Source organism: Globicephala melas, chromosome 1 (assembly GCF_963455315.2).
Source record: "Globicephala melas chromosome 1, mGloMel1.2, whole genome shotgun sequence".
In the NCBI taxonomy this organism is placed as follows: Eukaryota; Metazoa; Chordata; class Mammalia; order Artiodactyla; family Delphinidae; genus Globicephala; species Globicephala melas.
This window is the reverse complement of record NC_083314.1, coordinates 26,541,764-26,563,656: the sequence shown is the minus strand read 5'-3', so window position 1 is coordinate 26,563,656 and position 21,893 is coordinate 26,541,764. Positions and strand designations below refer to the sequence as shown.

At 37.5% G+C, this 21,893-nt stretch overlaps 1 protein-coding gene across 1 annotated transcript in view; it reads left to right on the top strand.

Annotated features, from left to right (window-relative positions):
* The first annotated feature begins 341 nt into the window (after positions 1-341).
* CATSPERE (catsper channel auxiliary subunit epsilon) overlaps positions 342-21,893 on the top strand; it is a 232,659-nt gene continuing 211,107 nt past the window's right edge. Inside the window, exons 1-2 of the mRNA XM_060285306.1 lie at positions 342-370; positions 16,309-16,382. The gene's annotated coding sequence lies outside the window, so the exon portion shown is untranslated. The remainder of the gene's footprint in view (positions 371-16,308; positions 16,383-21,893) is intronic.

The window sequence follows — 21,893 nt, the reverse complement described above, 5'->3', positions numbered from 1 at the left end:
TTTATTTTAACTCAGTTTACAGGTGAAGGAGTTAGAGCCAATATTCTTCAACAGTTTTTATTCTAAAACAAAAACAAGATGTAAAAGTATTTACTTCTTGCTATAGTGTCTTCAGATACTGAGCAACCTTGAGCGCACCTTGAGTTATGGGTAGATGTTGCTGATATTCCCAGTTTTAGCCCCGACTATACTTTCTAAGAAGGTGCTTGGGCAGAAGTGTAAAGCTCATGGCAGCGCAGGCATGCTCTGACCAAGTATAGAATCCCTTTTATTTGGGGGAGAAATTAGTTTAGTATTCATATTTGACATTTTCCTCTGCAGGTATTCCAGTAACAGCCCAAACTACCACATTTTTAGTACCAGAAGTACTGTAAGTATTTAATTTTTTAAACTATAATTATTAATTTTTTGACTTCACAGCAGAAAGCAAAGTTAATCATACTCAGTCATACAGCACAGTGTCATTCTTTTATTTTTATTTTATTTCCTCATCCTATATATCTTCCTAATATAAATTCCCCCTCCAATAAATGTTTTTAAATATGTATTTAGCAAAAATAGGTAGTGTTGTTTTTGAGTGTTTTTGTGATTCAACATTCACAAAATGGTGTTATGATACAGACAGGATGACCATGCAGTATATTGTTAAACTATTGAGAATTAAAGATAGTGCTATTAACAGTTATGCTGGGACAATAGGTATAAATTGGAGCTGTCTAGACAAACCAGGATGTATGGTCACCCAAGCTATAGACTTCCTTCTTTACATTACTTTTTAAATTCAACACTGTCTAGTACACTTAATGATGCCTGATTACTAGTGTGTGTGTATATTATTTATCTATTCCTCCCCCTAATGATGGATGAATGGCTTCCTACCACCACAGAAAACATTGTGATGAATGCCCTTCTACATGGCCTTTTATGAATCTGTGCAATAATTTTTCAGCTATGGTTCGTAGGACATAGGGAAGCAGACACCTAACTTAACTAAATTCTGCAAGATTTTTTCCAAAATGGCAATCACAATTTATATTCTTACACCGTGAACATCTTCACCAGAATTTGGTATTCTTGAATTTCCCTTTTTTTTTTTTACCAATCTCATTACTACATAGTAATAGTTTACTGCTGTTGTTATTTTCAATTCTCTGATGACTAGTGATTTTGTGCATCGTTTGCCATATTTATGCAGGATTCTTCTGTGAATTGCCTTTTCATTTTTGCCCATTTTCCACTTAATGTTCTACCCTTTTCTCGTTGATTTACAGAGCATTGTCTACATTCCACTCTATGTATTAGTCAAATGTTGATTTTAAATATTTTAGTTATCATTTCCTAGCCTCTCATCTACTCATCTAACCATTGACTTTGTCCATGGATACTTTATTTTTTTTAAAAGATGACTTTTGTTGAGCCATCCCATCCCTTATTTGATGTTACAGTTTATACTTTTTTTGAATTTTATTTAAGAAAAAATTTTGCCTACGCTGCATTGCACAGATTTTTATCCTACATTTTCTTTTATATGATTTATATTTTTACTTTTCAAATAAAGGTCATAAGTAATATCTGGAGTCCACCTTGTGTATAATATAAGGTAGGCATTTACATTACTTTCTCCATAGAATGAACCAGCATGTATTTTAAAATTTATTGTTTCCTTATTATTTTTTCTGGTATCATCTTTGTTTTATATATGGATGTGTTGATTTCTGAACTTTCTTCTTTCCTATTGGTAGATTTGACGGATCCTCTCTGCAACATGTTTCATGTAGTTGGAGTTTCAATTCTGTATATTCCATTGAATTAACATACAACAATATATATATCATTCTACTCTAGATAAACAATCAGTTTTTTCCATTTTTAGTCTACTGTGATTAGGGCTGCTATGAACATTCTTATGCTTATTTTCTGCTTAACATATGTATGTATTTCTGCTGGGTGTATACCTAGGAGTGGAATTGATAAGTCATAAGGCATGTGCATATGTTCAGCTTTAGTAGATGGTGCCAAAAGATTTTACAAAGTAATTTTATCAGTTTACTTTCATATTCTGTTTACAGGTATTGTTGTATTTACATTATTCAAAACCAGGCAAAAGGAATCTATGTAAACTGTATTTCCTTTTTTTAATTTTTATTTTATATTGGAGTAGAGTTGATTAACAATGTTGTGTTAGTTTCAGGTGTACAGCAAAGTGTGATTCAGTTATACATATACATATATCTATTCTTTTTCAAATTCTTTTCCCAGTTAGGTTATTAAAACTATATTTCCTTTTAAAATGTGCATTTGTCTTAAAATTTATTGCTATCCATTTCTTTATAATCTTTGCATACCACTTAAATTTCTATTTGTAGTTACTGTATTTCTCTAATATTATTTGTTTATGTACTTCATCTTTTTTTCTTGAAGAACTTTATTATATGATTGACCATTTTATTAGTCTTTTTTTAAAATCACCCTTTTTCTTTTCTACTGTTCCTTTATCACTTTTATGTAGGTTACAGAAATGTTTCAGTTTTAATTGATAATTGGTCCCCAAAACAAAAAAGTTATGTAATTGCAGAAATGCAGATTAGGAGCTAGAGTTTGATTATCAGAGCAGAAGTTAGACAAAAGTCAAGAGAGTAGATGATAAAAACAGTGGTATTGTGCTTGCTTGAAAGTAATATTCAGAGAAAGAAAATATTAAGTATGCATAATACTTCAGGGATTAAGTAGTCCATGAATCTTCTTGATGGAAAGCATTTTAAAAAGTCCCTCCCCACCTTTTTGCTTTTCCTGAAATTTCAGCATGAGGATTGGCACACATGAAGGTGCTGTTAGGGAACATACACTGTTGGATACTGTCTTTGCATTCTCCCTCTGCCTCATTACAGTTCATTGGTATTTCTGAGATGGGAGCTTGTACACTCATCTGGAGCCCTGATTTTTGTGACTGCTGCCTAGGAATCACCACAGATTGCCTGCCTCTGGTGGCCAGTGGGGCTTATATGCTTGCAATCCCACAGGACAGTATATATTTGCACACTTTCAAAGCTGCTGCCTGAGGATCTGGATGCTAATCAGCATGAATCTAGGTGCTGACAGATTCTCCCATTTGGGACACTGACAGGTCTTGGCACATCCTCAACTACTAGGAGCTATTAAAAATGAAATAGACTGCTTGGACAATCACAAGGAGAGATAACCAAGAGCTAGCGCAGGGTTGAACAATATGCTCATCTCCTACACAAGGCCATGCCTTCAAGACTGGGAGAGATGGTAGTTTCATCTACTGTAGAAATCAACAAAGAGTCAAGGAAAATGAAATAACACAGGAATATGTTCCAAACAATAAGATAAAACCTCAGGGCAAAAAAAAACCTTAAAGAAATGGAGATAAGTAATTTACCTGATAATGGTTGGGGAGAGGAATAAAGATGGCAGAGTAGAAGGATGTGGAACTCACCTCCTCCCACAAATGCATCAAAAATACATCTACAGTGAAACAGTTCTCACAGAATACCTACTGAACACTAGCAGAAGACCTCAAAAACCTGAAAGGACAAGAAAGATCTCCACGTAACCAGGTGGGATGAAAGGAACAACAAAAGAGGAAATGGGACAGGACTGGCACCCTTGGGAGGGAGCTGTGAAAAAGGAAAGGTTCCTGCACCCAGGGAAGCCCCCTCCCTGGTGGGGAGATCAACCAGGACAGAAAGGGTGCTTCACATGCTCAGAGGAGAATGCATCAACTGGTTTGTGGCAGGCAGAACAGAGAGAGACCTGCACAGATGGTCGTGCCACCACCCTGCATGCCCCAGCCTGAGACACACATCCACTGTTACGAGTGGGGACTGAGTGCTGAAACTCAGGTTTTAGAGGACTGGTGTTGGCTGTGTGGAGGAGACAGCCTGAAGGGGCTGGAGTGTATTTCAGCCACAACCAGGGTTGTTTGCGGAAGAAACCCGGGCCTGTAGAAACAGAGCTCCATTGTTAAGTGGTGCACAAAGGGAGGAGTGGGGTTGCCATAGCAGCCTCTTTCTCCTTGCACCAGCCTCCACCTCCGTGGGCTCCAGGAGTGCATGCTCCATCCACCACCTCAGCAGGCACCTGCCTAGTAGACTCCTACTCTCTTGCCGCTGCCAGGGCAGGCTCGCAAGCTCCAGCTACCACCTTGGTGGGCTCACACCTCAGCAGGCTCTGGCACCAGGCGCCACCTTGGCAGGCTCCGGGAGCAGGCCAATGGGTTGCCCACATGCAGAGGCAGGGCTGAAATCATAGTTGAGCCCCAGGGCTGTGTGACATAGGAGGTAGGGCTGGAATCTCTCCCCATGGCTGTGTGAGCCGCTGATTTACACCTCCACCATCGGCTTTGTAAATTCAGCGCCCGTAGGACATCCGAGCAGACAATGGGTGCTCCCATGGCTGGGACGGGTCTGGCCTTAGCAGCTGTGGGCTTTGTGGGTGCCTGCACATGGGGGCTGACCCAGGTCAGGAACTGGGCTGCCTCCATAGCTTGCACAGCAGGTCCAGGTGTGTGACTAGTCCAGTCCTGGCACCTGACTTCAGTGGATCCACGCTGGTGGCCTTGTGAAAACAGTGCCTGACAGACATGAGGGCTGATTGCCGGCATGCGCATGGTTGAGATGGGGCTGACGGCAGTGCCAACAACTGTGTACTTTGTGAGCCTGCACAATGGGTGAAAGGTGACACAACAGAGCACACTCACCAGTGAACAGCTCTGGCAGAGGAATATTCAGTGGCTCCTCTCCCAGTGAGAGCACTCCAATCCCACATACCATGCACTGCAGTTCAGAAACACAGCTCAGAAATGGATCTGAGGCTTCTACTCCTAAAACTAAGGAGCAAACCTTGCCCCTGTCAGGGCAGTGACAACCACAGAGCAAAGAGGAGGACCTGCTCAACATCCAGTGCAGCCTCTGTCCACCACAACACCAGTCATACCTCCTATCAAGGGGATAACAGCCAGCACACACCAAGGAAAGAGGCAGCAGGCATCCGTACTCAAAACAACACTTGCACCAAAAGTGTTAAACCCACACAGTCTACACAAGGGATGCTCCCACATAAAAATAGCCCTCCAAGACCACAGTGGATATTGTTTCTCCTAAATTCATAGAGCAAGAGAAATATAAGTAAAATGAAGAAGCAGAGGAACCACTCCTAATTAAAAGATCAAGGGAATTCCCCTGAAAGAACACACTATGAAACGGCCCTCTTCAGTCTAATAGACACTGAGTTCAAAAAGGAGATAATGAAAATGCTGAAGGAATTAAGAAGGGCTGTTGATAGATATGCTGGTTATTGTAAAAAGAAAACAGAAACTATAAAAAGGAACTAGGAGAAATTAGAGAACTCATTTGCCAGACAAAAGCTGAGCTAAAGGCAATGAATAGCAGAGTGAATAATGCAAGAGAACTAATAAGTGATCTGGAAGATTAAAATAATGGAGATCACACAATCAGAACAGCAGACAGAAAACCAAGTGAAAAAAAAATGAAAGCAATATAAAAGACCTATGGGATAATATAAAGCATGCCAATCTATGCGTAATGGGGATCCCAGAAGGAGAAGAAAGAGAAAGGGGAATTGAAAATGTATTTGAAGAAATTATGGCTGAAAACTCCCCAAACCTAAAGAAGGAAACAGATATCCAGGTACAGGAAGCACAGAGGGTCCTGAACAAGATGAACCCAAACAGACCTACACCAAGACATATTATAATTAAAATAGCAAAAGTTAAAGAGAGGATTCTAAAGCCAGCAAGATAAAACCAAAGAGTTAATTGCAAGGGAACCCCCATAAGGCTATCAGCTGATTTCTCTACAGAAAAGTTGCGGGCCAGAAGGGAGTGGCAAGGCATATTCAAAGTCCTAAAAGGGAAAAATCTGTAACCGAGGATACTCTGCCCAGCAAGATTATCATTTAGAATAGAAGGAGAGATAAAGAATTTCTCAGGCAGAGGAGAGCTTCAAGCTGGTGGAAGAGTAAGACACGGAGATCATCTTCCTCTCCACAAATACATCAGAAATGTATCTACATGTGGAACAACTCCTACAGAACACCTACTGAAGGCTGGCAGACCTCAGACCTCCCAAAAGGCAAGAAACTCCCCACGTACCTGGGTAGGGCAAAAGAAAAAAGAAAAAACAGAGACAAAAGAATAGGGACAGGACCTGCACCACCGGGAGGGAGCTGTGAAGGAGGAAATGTTTGCACACAAGAGGAAGCCCCTCGTGGGCGGAGACTGCGGGTGGCAGAGGGGAGAAGCTTCGGAGCCGTGGAGGAGAGCGCAGCAACGGGGGTGCGGAGGGCAAAGTGGAGAGATTCTCACACAGAGGATCGGTGCCGACCAGCACTCACCAGCCCGAGAGGCTTGTCTGCTCACTCGCCGGGGGCGGGCGGGGGCTGGGAGCTGAGGCTCGGGCTTCAGAGGTCGGATCCCAGGGAGAGGACTGGGGTTGGCAGCGTGAACACACAGCCTGCAGGGGGTTAGTGCACCACAGCTAGCCGGGTGGGAGTTCGGGAAAAGGTCTGGAGCTGCCGAAGAGACAAGAGACTTTTTCTTGCCTCTTTGTTTCCTGGTGTGCCAGGAGAGGGGATTGAAAACGCAACTTAAAGGAGCTCCAGAGACGGGCGTGAGCCGCGGCTATCATCGTGGACCCCAGAGACGGGCATGAGACGCTAAGGCTGCTGCTGCTGCCACCAAGAAGCCTGTGTGCAAACACAGGTCACTACCCACACCTCCCCTCCTGGGAGCCTGTGCAGCCCGCCACTGCCAGGGTCCCGTGGTCCACGGACAACTTCCCCGGGAGAACAAATGGCGCGCCTCAGGCTGTTGTAACGTCATGCCAGCCTCTGCCACTGCAGGCTTGCCCCGCATCCGTACCCCTCCATCCCCCCGGCCTGAGTGAGCCAGAGCCCCCGAATCAACTGCTACTTTAACCCCGTCCTGTCTGAGTGAAGAACAGATGCCCTTGGGCGACCTACACGCAGAGGTAGGGCCAAATCCAAAGCTGAGCCCCGGGAGCTGTGCGAACAAAGAAGAGAAAGGGAAATTTCTCCTAGCAGCCTCAGGAGCAGCGGATTAAATCTCCACAATCAACTTGATGTACCCTGCATCTGTGGAGTACCTGAATAGACAACGAATCATCCCAAGTGGAAGAGGTGGACTTTGGGAGCAAAAGATATATATATTTCCCCCCCTTTTTCTCTCTTTCTGAGTGTGTATGTGTATGCATCTGTGTGTGACGTCTGTATAGCTTTGCTTATACCATTTGTCCTAGGGTTCTGTCTATCCGTTTTTTTTTTCTTTTTACTTTAAAAAATTTTTTTCTTAATAATTTTTTATTTTAATAACTTTATTTTACTTTATTTTATTTCATTTTATCTTCTTCCTTCCTTCCTTCCTTCCTTCCCTCCTTCCTTCCTTCCTTCCTTCCTCTCTTTCTTTCTTTCTTTCTTTCTTTCTTTCTTTCTTCCTTTCTTTCTTTCTTTCTTTCTTCTTTCAATTTTTCTCCCTTATATTCTGAGCCATGTGGATGAAAGGCACTTGGTGCTCCAGCCAGGTCAAGGCTTTGCCTCTGAGGTGGGAGAGCCAACGTCAGGACACTGGTACACAAGAGATCTCCCAGCTCCATGTAATATCAGATGGTGAAAATATCGCAGAGATCTCCATCTCAACGCCAAGACCCGGCTTCACTCAGCGACCAGCAAGCTACAGTGCTGGACACCTATTCAAAACAACTAGCAGGACAGGAACACAACCCCATCCATTAGCAGAGAGGCTGACTAAAATCATAATAAGGCCACAGACACCCCAAAACATGCCACCAGACGTGGACCTGCCCATCAGAAAGACAAGATCCAGCCTCATCCACCAGAACACAGGCACTAGTCCCCTTCACCAGGAAGCCTATACAACTCACTGAACCAACCTTAGCCACTGGGGACAGACATCAAAAACAAAGGGAACTACGAACCTGCAGCCTGTGAAAAGGAGACCCCAAACACAGTAAGTTAAGCAAAATGAGAAGACAGAGAAACACACAGCAGATGAAGGAACAAGGTAAAAACCCACCAGACCTAACAAATGAAGAGGAAATAGGCAGGCTACCTGAAAAAGAATTCAGAATAATGATAGTAAAGATGATCCAAAATCTTGGAAATAGAATGGAGAAAATACAAGAAAGACTTAACAAGGAACTAGAAGAACTAAAGAGCAAGCAAACAATGATGAACACAATAAATGAAATTTAAAATTCTCTAGAAGGGATCAATAGCAGAATAACTGAGGCAGAAGAACGGATGAGTGACCTAGAAGATAAAATAGTGGAAATAACTACTGCAGAGCAGAATAAAGAAAAAAGAATGAAAAGAACTGAGGACAGTCTCAGACACCTCTAGGAAAACATTAAATACACCAACATTCGAATTATTGGTGTCCCAGAAGAAGAAGAGAAAAATAAAGGGACTGAGAAAATATTTGAAGAGATTATAGTTGAAAACTTCCCTAATATGGGAAAGGAAATAGTTATTCAAGTCCAGGAAGCACAGAGAGTCCCATACAGGATAAATCAAAGGAGAAACATGCCAAGACACATATTAATCAAACTATCAAAAATTAAGTACAAAGAAAAAATATTAAAAGCAGCAAGGGAAAAATAACATACAAGGGAATCCCCATAATGTTAACAGCTGCTCTTTCAGCAGAAACTCTGCAAGCCAGAAAGGAGTGGCAGGACATATTTAAAGTGATGAAGGAGAAAAATTACAACCAAGGTTACTCTACTCAGCAAGGATCTCATTCAGATTTGATGAAGAAATTAAAATCTTAACAGACAAGCAAAAGCTAAGAGAATTCAGCACCACCAAACAAGCTTTACAACAAATGCTAAAGGAAATTCTCTGGCAGGGAACAAAAGAGAAGGAAAAGACCTACAATAACAAACCCAAAACAATTAAGAAAATGGGAATAGGAACATACAAATTGATAATTACCTTAAATGTAAATGGATTAAATGCTCCAGCCAAAAGATGTAGACTGCCTGAATGGATACAAAAACAAGACCCATATATATGCTGTCTACAAGAGACCCACTTCAGACCTAGGGACACATACAGACTGAAAGTGAGGGGATGGAAAAAGATATTCCATGCCAATGGAAATCAAAAGAAAGCTGAAGTAGCAATTCTCATATCAGACAAAATAGACTTTAAATAAAGACTATTACAAGACACAAGGAAGGACACTACATAAAGATCAAGGGATCGATCCAAGAAGAAGATATAACAATTGTAAATATTTATGTACCCAACATAGGAGCACCTCAATACATAAGGCAAATACTAACAGCCATAAAAGGAGAAATGGACAGTAACACAATCATAGTAGGAGATTTTAACACCCCACTTTCACCAATGGATAGATCATCCAAAATGAAAATAAATTAGGAAACACAAGCTTTAAATGATACATTAAACAAGATGGACTTAATTAATATTTATAGGACATTCCATCCAAAAACAACAGAATACACATTTTTCTCAAGTGCTCATGGAACATTCTCCAGGATAGATCATATCTTGGGTCACAAATCAAGCCTTGGTAAATTTAAGAAAATTGAAATCATATCAAGTATCTTTTCTGACCACAATGCTATGAGAATAGATATCAATTACAGTAAAAAAAAAGTCTGTAAAAAATACAAGCACATGGAGGCTAAACAGTAGACTACTTAATAACCAAGAGATCACTGAAGATATCAAGGAGGAAATCAAAAAATACCTAGAAACAAATGGCAATGAAAACACGACGTCCCAAAACCTATGGGATGCAGCAAAAGAAGTTCTAAGAGGGAAGTTTATAGCAATAAAATCCTACCTTAAGAAACAAGAATCATCTCAAAGAAACAACCTAACCTTACACCTAAAGCAATTAGAGAAAGAAGAACAAAAAACCCCAAAGTTAGCAGAAGGAAAGAAATCATAAAGATCAGATCAGAAATATAGGAAAAAGAAATGAAGGAAATGACAACAAAGATCAATAAAACTATAAGCTGGTTCTTTGAGAAGCTAAACAAAATTGGTAAACTGTTAACCAGACTCATCAAGAAAAAAAGGGAGAAAATAGAATTAGAAATGAAAAAGGAGAAGTAACAACTAACACTGCAGAAATACAAAGGATAATGAGAGATTACTACAACCAACACTATGCCAAAGAAATGGACAACCTGGAAGAAATGGAAGAATTCTTAGAAATGCACAAACTGCCGAAACTGAACCAGGAAGAAATAGAAAATATGAACAGACCAATCACGAGCACTGAAATTGAAACTGTGATTAAAAATCTTCTAACAAACAAAAGACCAGGACCAGATGGCTTCACAGGCGAATTCTATCAAACATTTAGGGAAGAGCTAGCACCTGTCCTTCTCAAGCTCTTCCAAAATATAGCAGAGGGAAGAACCCTCCCAAACTCATTCTATGAGGCCACCATCCCCCTGATACCAAAACCAGATAAAGATGTCACAAAGAAAGGAAACTACAGGCCAATATCATTGATCAACATAGATGCAAAAATCCTCAACAAAATACTAGCAAACAGAATCCAACAGCACATTAAACAGATCATGCACCATGATCAAGTGGAGTTTATCCCAGGAATGCAAGGATTCTTCAATATACGCAAATCAATCAATGTGATAAACCATATTAACAAATTGAAGGAGAAAAACCATATGATCATCTCAATCGATGCAGAGAAAGATTTCGACAAAATTCAACACCCATTTGTTATAAAAACACTGCAGAAAGTAGGCATAGAGGGAACTTCCCTCAACATAATAAAGACCATATATGACAAACCCACAGCGAACATCATCCTCAATGGGGAAAAACTGAAACCATTCCCACTAGGATCAGGAACAAGACAAGGTGGCCCACTCTCACCACTATTATTCAACATAGTTTTCGAAGTTTTAGTCACAGCAATCAGAGAAGAAAAAAAAAAAGGAATCCAAATCGGAAAAGAAGAAGTAAAGCTGTCACTGTTTGCAGATGACATGATACTATACATAGAGAATCCTAAAGATGCTACCAGAAAACTATGAGAGCGAATCAATGAATTTGGTAAAGTAGCAGGATACAAAATTAATGCACAAAAATCGCTAGCATTGCTATACACTAATGATGAAAAATCTGAAAGTGAAATTAAGAAATCACTCCCATTTACCATTGCAACAAAAAGAATAAAATATCTAGGAATAAATCTACCTAAGGAGACAAAAGACCTGTATGCAGAAAACTATAAGACACTGATGAAAGAAATTAAAGATGATACAAATAGATGGAGAGGTTTACCATGTTCTTGGATTGGAAAAATCAACATTGTGATAATGACTGTACTACCCAAAGCAATCTACAGAGTCAATGCAATCCCTATCAAACTATCACTGGCACTTTTCACAGAACTAGAACAAAAAAGTTTCACAATTTTTATGGAAACACAAAAGACCCAGAATAGCCAAAGCAATCTTGAGAAAAAAAAACGGAGCTGGAGGAGTCAGGCTCCCTGACTTCAGACTATACTACAAAGCCACAGTAATCCAGACAATATGGTACTGACACAAAAACAGAAATATCAATCAATGGAACAGGATAGAAAGCCCAGAGATAAACCCACGCACATATGGTCACCTTATCTTTGATAAAAGAGCCAAGAATATACAATGGAGAAAAGACAGCCTCCTCAATAAGTTGTGCTGGGAAAACTGGACAGGTACATGTAAAAGAGTGAAATTAGAACACTCCCTAACACCATACACAAAAATAAACTCAAAATGGATTAAAGACCTGAATGTAAAGCCAGACACTATCAAACTCTTAGAGGAAAACATAGGCAGAACACTCTGACATAAATCACAGCAAGATCCTTTTTGACCTACCTCCTAGAGAAATGGAAACAAAAATAAACAAATGGGACCTAATGAAACTTCAAAGCTTTTGCACAGCAAAGGAAACCATAAACAAGACCAAAAGGCAACCCTCAGAATGGGAGAAAATATTTGCAAATGAAGCAACTGACAAAGGATTAATCTCCAAAATTTACAAGCAGCTCATGCAGCTCAATATCAAAAAGACAAATAACCCAATCCAAAAATGGGCAGAAGACCTAAATAAACATTTCTCCAGAGAAGATATACAGAATGCCAACACACATATGAAAGAATGCTCAACATCATTAATCATTACAGAAATGGAAATCGAAACTACAATGAGATATCATCTCACACCAGTTAGAATGGCTATCATCAAAAAATCTACAAACAGTAAATGCTGCAGAGGGTGTGGAGAAAAGGGAACCCTCTTGCACTGTTGGTGGGAATGTAAATTGATACAGCCACTATGGAGAGCAGTATGGAGGTTCCTTAGAAAACTAAAAATAGAACTACCATACGACCCAGCAAACCCACTACTGGGCATATACCCTGAGAAAACCATAATTGAAAAAGAGTCATGTAACAAAATGTTCATTGCAGCTCTAGTTACAATAGCCAGGACATGGAAGCAACCCTAGTGTCCATCGACAGATGAATGGATAAAGAAGATGTGGCACATATATACAATGGAATATTACTCGGCCAAAAAAGAAACAAAATTGAGTTATTTGTAGTGAGGTGGATGGACCTAGAGTCTGTCATACAGAGTGAAATAAGTCAGAAAGAGAAAAACAAATACTGTATGCTAATACATATATATGGAATCTAAGGAAAAAAAAAATGTCATGAAGAACCTAGGGGAAAGATGGGAATTAAGACACAGACCTACTAGAGAATGGACTTGAGGATATGGGGAGGAGGAAGGGTAAGCTGTGATGAAGTGAGAGAGTGGCATTGACATATACACACTACCGAACAGACAAAGGGAGAAATTGACAGGAATACAATAAAGTAGGAGATGTTAACACCCCACTCACATCAGTGGACATATCTTTGAGACAGAAAATCAAGGCAACAGAGATCCTAAATGATATAATACAACAGTTAGACCTAATTGATATTTTCAGGACATTACATCCAAAAAAAGCAAAATACACATTCTTTTCAAGTGCACATGGAACATTCTCTAGGATTGACCACATACTAGGGCACAAAACAAACTTCAACAAATTTAAAAGTATAGAAATTGTTTCAAGCATCTTTTCTGACCACAATGGCATAAAACTAGAAATCAACCTCAGAAAAAGAAATGAGAAAAAAACAATTACATGGAGACTAAACAACCTTCTAGTAAAAGACTAGTGGATCAACAGTGAAATCAAAGAAGAAATTTAAAAATACATTGAGGCAAATGACAGTGAAAACACCCCCATACAAAATCTATGGGATGCAGAAAAAGCAGTTCTCAGAGGGAAGTTCAGAGCAATGCAGGCCTTCTTTAAGAAACAAGAAAAATCTCAAATAACCTAACACACCACCTAAGGGAATTAGAAAAAGAATAACAAACAAAACCTAAAGTCAGCAGAAAGAAGGAGAAAATAAAGATCAGAGAGGAAATAAATAAAATAGAGATTTAAAAATATAGAAAAAATCAATAAAAACAAGAGCTGTTCTTTCAAAGGGTAAACAAAATAGAAAAAACTCTGACCAGCCTCCCCATGAAGAGAGAAGACCCAAGGAAACAAAATAAGAAATGGAAGAGGAGAAATCAAAATGGATACCACAGAAAGACAAAAAAGAAATTATTACGAACAATTGTATGCCAACAAGTTTGACAACCTAGAAGAAATGGACAAATTTCTAGAAACATACAACCCACCAAAACTGGATCAAGAAGAAATGGATAACTTGAACAGATCACTAGAAGTGAAATAGAAAAATCTCCCTACAAGCAGCAGTCCAGGACCAGATGGCTTCACAGGCAAATTCTACCAAACATAAAAAGAACTTACACCAATCCTTCTCAAAGTCTTCCAAAAGATCAAAGAGGAAGGAAGACTCCCAAAGACATTCTATGAAGCCATCATCACCCTGATACCATAACCAAAGACTACCAAAAAAGAAAATTACAAGCCAATATCTTTGACGAATATAGATGCAAAAATTTTCAACAAAATATTAGCAAACTGAATCTAACAACACATAAAAAAGATCATACACCATAACCAACTTGGATTCATCCCAGCGTCACAAGTATGGTTCAACATACACAAATCAATCAATGTGACATAACACATCAACAAAAGAAAAGACAAAAACCGCATGATCATCTCAATAGTGCAGAACAAGCATTTGATAAAATTCAACATCCATTCATGATAAAAACCCGTACAAAAGTGAGTATAGAGGGAACATATCTCAATATAATAAAAGCTATTTATAAAAAACCCACAGCCAATATAATACTCAATGGTGAAAAGCTGAAAGCCTTCCCACTAAAATCTGGAACAAGATAAAGATGCCCACTCTTACCATTTCTATTCAATATAGTATTGGAAGTCCTAGTCACAGCAGTTAGACAAGGAAAAGAAATAAAAGCTATTCAAATTGGTAGGGAAGAGGTAAAATTGTCATCATGCAGATATGATACTGTATATAGAAACCCCTAAAGACTCCACACAAAAACTACTGGAACTGATAAACAAATTCAGCAAGGTAGCAGGATACAAGATTAACATACAAAAATCAGTTGCATTTCTTTATACTAACAATGAAATATCAGAACGGGAATGTAAGCAAGCAATCCCCTTTAAGAGCGCGTGAAAAAAATAAAATACTTAGGAATAAACCTCACCAGAAAGATGAGAGATATATGCTGAGAACTACAAAACATTAGTAAAGCTAATTGACGATGATTCAAAGAAATGGAAAGATATCCCATGCTCTTGGATGGGAAGAATTTATATTGTTGAAATGGCCATACTACCCAAAGCAATGTACAGATTTGATTCAATCCCTATCAAATTACCAGTGACATATGTATAACTGATTCATTTTGTTATAAAGCAGAAACCAACACACCATTGTAAAGCAATTATACTTCAATAAAGATGTGAAAAAAAAGATTACAAATATCCTAAAATTTTTTCTGATTAACTTTATGAGAAATTCTAATTATTTTATTTCATTAATATCAAAGGCACGGTATGTGTGATAATAGTACTTTGAGATTGGCTAACACTTCCTTTGTAACTGTGGTCAATTTTGGTAAATGTTCTATGTGAGATTGAAAAGAATATATTTTGTATTGGTTAATTTTAGAAACACACACACACAAGCACACAGAGTTGACCCTTGAACAACATAGGTTTGAGCTGAACTGTTCCACTTATACAAAGAATTTTTTTCAATAGTAAATACTAAAGTACTACACAATCCAAGGTTGACTGAACCTGTGGATGTGGAACCACTGATACTGAAGAACTTCATATATAAAAGGCTAACTATAAACTATAGGCAGATTTTCCACTATGTGGAGTGTCAGTGCCCCTAACTGTTGAGTTGTTCAAGGGTCAGCTGTAACTACCCTTTCTTCAGGTTTAATCTATGGCTTGAAAAAAGTGTGTTAAAGCCTACCACTATATTTGTGACTTTTAAAATATCTTCTAGTAATTCTATCAAATTTTGCTTTATATACTACAGGGTCGTGTCATAGCTTCTGGTGAACTTTTCTCTTTTATCTTCTTATACACTGTTCATTAATCCTATATCATCAAATCTATGAGATAGCTGGTATTATAATCCCCATTCAAGTAAAACCAATGAAACAATATTTATATATGTATATATACATAAAACTGTATACATATGTATATGTACGTAATTTTATGTAACAATATTAGGAGGTGAAATTGGGCTCCAACTCTGGCTGAAGAGGATGACCAGTGTTGAGACTAAGACTGATAATGTTAGAAATTGTATGAGCATACTTCCAGGAAGAAAGAGTTTATAAATGAAAGAATGTGGAAGCAGGAAAAAAAGTAGAAATAAGGAAATAAGGAAAATGCGACTGAAGAAATTTATGATGATTGTATTACCTTAAGTGCCACCTTCTAGACACTTGATAGATTACTTTTGAAGTAAAATAAAATAAAAATCTTATAGTTGGGGGCAGACTATTGAAATGTCCCATAAAAGTTGTTATTTTTCTTTTACTTGTACAATTTCAAAGGGATTGAGCTTTAGTTATTCTCTCTTTAAATAATGACTCAGAAAATTGAGCCCTACATCTAAACACTGAGATAAAAAATTTTAGAGCAGATTTTTGTTTGAGCTATTTTACCTTCTTTTCCAGATTAAGTTAGAGTATGAAGGAACATTATTTTCTGAGTGGAGTGTGCCGGGAACTTGTTCTATAAAAAATAAAAGGTAAGATTTTTGCTGTGAAATTCAATGTATGAGTAAAAACCATTCATATAGTGTGGACATTCAGATTCAAGGCTGTGATTTAATGTAAATTTCTTTTCATTAATAGATGTGAAAAGAAAGACAAAATCACTTTGAAAGTAGGAGAGAAGTAAACTATTGCTATATTTTTTATTTTTCTTATTAGCAAAGAATGGAAGTTTTTAGGCTTAAAAAGTAGTAGGGGAATCTCATAAGCATCTATACTTATTTCTCCTTTCCCATTGTTTTTAACTGCTAGATCACCCAAGACAGAACTACGTTGTTCTTCTCCTGGTATTCAGATTATAAAACCAATTGTTATGGGCCCAGTAAGTTGATTTTAATGATAAATTAGTAAATCTTAAATAATTATCCCTGTTACATTTTATTTTGCCTTATTTTTGATGTTTTAACTTAACCTGTTTTAAATAGTTGAGTTGTAACTATAAGAGGTATTTTAAAATTATTGTCAATATATCATTAATTTTTAGATGTATCTCATAGCAAATTATGTTATGAACTGATACAGTAGTTCGCCACTTATCCATGGTTACACCTTCTTTGCTTTCAAGTTACCCACAGTCAACTGTGGTCCAAAAAATTTAAATGGGAAATTCCAGAAATAAACAATTCACAAGCTTTAAATTGCAGTTGTTCTGAGTTGCATGATGAATTATCATGCCATCCCACTCCATCCTACCTGGGACATGAATCATTCCTTTGTCTGGCATATCCTACCCATTAGTTACTTAGTACCTGTCCCAGTTATCAGATCTATTTTTGTGATAACACAATGCTTGTGTGAAGGTAACCCTTATTTTACTCAATAATAGCCCCCAAAGTGCAAGAACAGTGATTCTGGCAATTCAGATATGCCAAAGAGAAGCAATTAAGTGCTTCCTTTAAGTGAAAAGGTGAACGTTTTTAACTAAATAAGGAAAGAAAAAAGATCATATTGATATAATTATTTTACTTTATTATTATTGTTGTTAATCTCTTACTGTGCTTAATTTACAAATTAAATTTTATCATAGGTATGTATGTACAGTAAAAAACAGTATATATAGGGCTGATTTGGTACTATCTGCAGTTTCAACCATCCACTGGGGGTCTTGGAATATATCCCCCATGGATAAGAGGGGATCACCATATATGATTTTTACATTAGCTTTTTTATTAATAAATATATTAAAGCCCCAGTTACCACCTTAATGATAACAGTACTCCCAGATAAGTGGGTCTCAGATCATATACTCCTATGACAATATCAACAGTTAAAAAGCCATTTCTAGCAGATTTATTTGTATTCCACTACATTTTCTTCAATTCAGGAAAGCTATGTGAATGCAATTAAATAAGAGTGATGTTGAATCCTCTCTAGTCAACAATAATAATAAGGAATTTTTTATTGGAATATAATTGCTTTACAATGTTGTGTTAGTTTCTGCTGTACGACGAAGGGAATCAGCTATATGTATACATATATCCCCTGCTTCTTGGACCTCCCTCCCACCCATCCTACCCAACTAGGTCATCACAGAGCACCAAGCTGAGCTCCCTGTGCAGAAGGTTCCCACTAGCTATCTATTTTACACATGGTAGTGTATATATGTCAATCTAAATCTCCCAGTTCATCCCACCCCCTCTTCTCCCCCGTGTCCACATGTGCGTTCTCTACGTCTCCTTCTCTATTCCTCCCTTGCAAATAGGTTCATCTGTACCACTTTTCTAGATTCCACATGTATGCATTAATATATATTTGGTTTTCTCTTTCTGCCTTACTTCACTCTGTATGACAGGCTCTAGGTCCATCCACATCTCTACAAATGACCCAATTTCATTTCTTTTTATGGCTGAGTAATAGTCCATTATATATATGTACCACATCTTCTTTATCCATTCATCTGTCAATGGACACTTAGGTTGCTTCCACGTCCTGGCTATTGTAAATAGTGCTGCAATGAACATTGTGGTATGGACACTTTTTGAATTATGGTTTTCTCAGGGTATATGCCCAGTAGTGGGATTGCTGGGTCATATGGTAGTTCTATTTTTAGTTTTTTAAGGGACCTCCATACTGTTCTCCATAGTGGCTGTATCAATTTACATTCCCACCAACAGTGCAAGAGGGTTCCCTTTTCTCCACACCCTCTGCAGCATTTACTGTTTGTAGATTTTTCAATGATGCACATTGTGACCAGTACCTCATTATAGTTTTGATTTGCATTTCTCTAGTAAATAGTGATGTTGAGCATCTTTTCACATGCCTCTTGGCCATCTGTATGTCTTCTTTGGAGAAATGTCTATTTATATCTTCCACCCATTTTTTGATTGGGTTGTTTGTTTTTTTGATATTGAGCTGCATGAGCTGTTTGTATATTTTTGAGATTAGTCCTTTATCCATTGCTTCCTTTGCAAATATTTTCTCCCATTCTGAGGGCTGTCATTTCATCTTGTTTATGGTTTACTTTGCTGTGCAGAAGCTTTTAAGTTTCATTAGGTCCCATTTGTTTATTTTTGTTTTTATTTTCATTACTCTAGGAGGTGGGTCAAAAAAGATCTTGCCGTGATTTATGTCAAAGAGGATTTTTGCCTATGTTTTCTTGTAAGAGTTTTATAGTGTCCAGTCTTACATTTATGTCTTTAATCCATTTTAAGTTCATTTTTGTGTATGGTGTTAGGGATTGTTCTAATTTCATTCTTTCACATGTAGCTGTCCTGTTTTCCCAACACCACTTATTGAAGAGACTGTCTTTTTTCCATTGTGTATTCTTGCCTCCTTTGTTGTAGCTTATGTGACCACAGGTGCATGGGTTTATCTCTGGGCTTTCTGTTTGTTCCATTGATCTATATTTCTGTTTTTATACCGGTACCATACTCTTTTGATGACTGTAGCTTTGTAGTAGAGTCTGAAGTCAGGGAGTCAGATTCCTCCAGCTCTGTTTTTCTTTCTAAAAATTGTTTTGGCTAATTCAGGGTCTTCTGTGTTTCCATATAAATTGTAAAATTTTTTGGTCTAATTCTGTGAAAAATGACATTGCTAATTTGATAGGGATTGCATTGAATCTGTAGATTGCTTTGGGTGGTATAGTCATTTTCACAATGTTGATTCTTCCAATCCAAGAACATGGTATGTCTCTCCATACGTTCGTGTCATCTTTGATTTCTTTCATCAGTGTTTCATAGTTTTCTGAGTACAGGTCTTTTGCCTCCGTAGGTAGGTTTATTCCTAGGTATTTTATTCTTTTTGTTGCAGTGGTAACTGGGATTGTTTCTTTAATTTCTCTTTCAGATTTTTCATTGTTAGTGTATAGGAATTCAAGAGATTTCTGTACATTAATTTTGTATCCTGCTACTTTACCAGATTCATTGATTAGCTCTAGTAGTTTTCTGGTAGCATTTTTAGGATTTTCTATGTATACTATCATGTCATCTGCAAACAGTGACAGTTTTACTTCTTCTTTTATAGTTTGGATTTCTTTTATTTCTTTTTCTTCTCTGACTGCCATGGCTAGAACTTCCAAAATTATGTTGAATAATAGTGGTGAGAGTGGGCACTCTTGTCTTTTTCCTGATCTTAGAGGAAATGGTTTTAGTTTTTTACCATTGAGAATGATGTTTGTTGTGGCTTTGTCATATATGGCCTTTTATGTTGAGGTGGGTTCCCTCTATGCCTACTTTCTGGAGAGTTTTTATCATAAATGGTTGTTGAATTTTGTCAAAAGCTTTTCCTGCATCTATTGAGACAATAATTTAATTATTAACTTTAATTAACTTTAATTATATTATTAGTAATTTAATTCTTTAATTTGTTAATATGGTGTATCACATTGATTGATTTGTGTATATTGAAGAATCCTTGCATCCCTGGGATAAATCCCACTTGATCATGGTGTATGATTTTTTTAATGTGTTGTTGGATTCTGTTTGCTAGTATTTTGTTGAGGACTTTTGCATCCATGTTCATCAGTGATATTGGTCTGTAATTTTCTTTTTTTGTGACATCTTTATCTGGTTTTGGTATCAGGGTGGCCTCATAGAATGAGTTTGGGAGTGTTCCTCCCTCTTCAATCTTTTGGAAGAGTTTCAGAAAGATAGGTGTTAGCTTTTCTCTAAATGTTTGATAGAATTGTCCTGTGAAGCCATCTGGTCCTGGATTTTTGTTTGTTGGAAGATTTTTAATTTCAATTTCACTATTTGTGATTGGTCTGTTTATATTTCCTATTTCTTCCTCGTTCGGTCTTGAAAGTTTGTACCTTTCTAAGAATTTGTCCATTTCTTCCAGTTGTCCATTTTCTTCGCATATAGTTGCCTGTAGTAGTCTCTTATGGTCCTTTGTATTTCTGTGCTGTCAGTTGTAATTTCTCTTTTTTCATTTCTAATTTTATTGATTTGAATCCTCTCCCTTTTTTCTTGATGATTCTGGCTAGGTTTATCAATTTTGTTTTCTTCTCGAAGAACCAACTTTTAGTTTTGTTGATCTTTGCTATTGTTTTCTTCATTTCTATTTCATTTATTTCTGCTCTGATCTTTATGATTTCTTTCCTTCTACTAACTTTGGGGTTTTTTTTGTGTGTGTGCTTCTTCTTCTTTCTCTAGTTGCTTTATCTGTAAGGTTAGATTGTTTATTTGAGATTTTTCTTGTTTCCTGAGTTGAGATTGAATTGCTATAAACTTCCCTCTTAGAACTGCTTTTGCTGCATTCCATAGGTTTTGGGTCATTGTGTTTTCACTGTCATTTGTTTCTATGTATTTTTAAATTTCCTCTTTGATTTCTTCAGTGATTTCTTGGTTATTTAGTAGCGTAATGTTTAACCTCCATGTGTTTATGTTTTTTACAGTTTTTTACTGTAATTGATTTCTAATCTCATAGAGTTGTGTTTGGAAAGGATGCTTGATATAATTTCAATTGTCATAAATTTACTGAGGCTTGATTTGTGAACTAAGATGTGATCTATCCTGGAGAATGTTCCGTATACACTTGAGACGAAAGTGAATTCTGCTGCTTTGGGGTGGAATGTCCTATAAATATCAATGAAATCTATCTGATCTATTGTGTCATTTAAAGCTTGTGTTTCCTTATTTATTTTCTGTTTGGATGATCTGTCCATTGGTGTAAGTGGGGTGTTAAAGTCCCCACTATTATTGTGTTGCTGTTGATTTCCCCTTTTATGGCTGTTAGCATTTGCCTTATGTATTGAGTTGCTCCTATGATGGGTGCATAAATATTTATAATTGTTATATCTTCTTCTTGGATTGATCCCTTGATCATTATGTAGTGTCCTTCCCTGTTTCTTGTAACAGTCTTTATTTTAAAGATTATTTTATCTGATATGAGTATTGCCACTCCAGCTTTCTTTCAATTTTCATTTGCATGGAATATCTTTTTCCATTCCCTCACTTTCAGTCTGTATGTGTTCCTAGGTCTGAAGTGGGTCTCTTGTAGACAGCATATACATGGGTCTTGTTTTTGTATCCATTCAGCCATTCTGG